Source organism: Otolemur garnettii, unplaced genomic scaffold (assembly GCF_000181295.1).
Source record: "Otolemur garnettii isolate 467f Iridium unplaced genomic scaffold, OtoGar3 scaffold00099, whole genome shotgun sequence".
In the NCBI taxonomy this organism is placed as follows: domain Eukaryota; kingdom Metazoa; phylum Chordata; class Mammalia; order Primates; family Galagidae; genus Otolemur; species Otolemur garnettii.
Window position 1 is genome coordinate 7,905,344 of NW_003852494.1, and position 215 is coordinate 7,905,558.

At 36.3% G+C, this 215-nt stretch overlaps 1 protein-coding gene across 1 annotated transcript in view; it reads right to left on the minus strand.

The window, feature by feature from the left end:
• LOC100959779 (transmembrane protein 132D) overlaps positions 1-215 on the minus strand; it is a gene marked incomplete at its 5' end in the record, with an annotated part of 45,346 nt that overhangs the window by 42,177 nt on the left and 2,954 nt on the right. The window lies entirely within an intron of this gene.

The window sequence follows — 215 nt, forward strand, 5'->3', positions numbered from 1 at the left end:
ATCATCACCATTATCATCACTATCAACACCATCATTATCATCACCTTCATCACCATTATCATCATCACCATCATCACCATCATTATCATCACCTTCATCACCATTGTCATCACTATCAACACCATCATTATCATCACCTTCATCACCATTATCATCACTATCATCACCATTATCATCACTATCAACACCATCATTATCATCACCTTCATCACCAT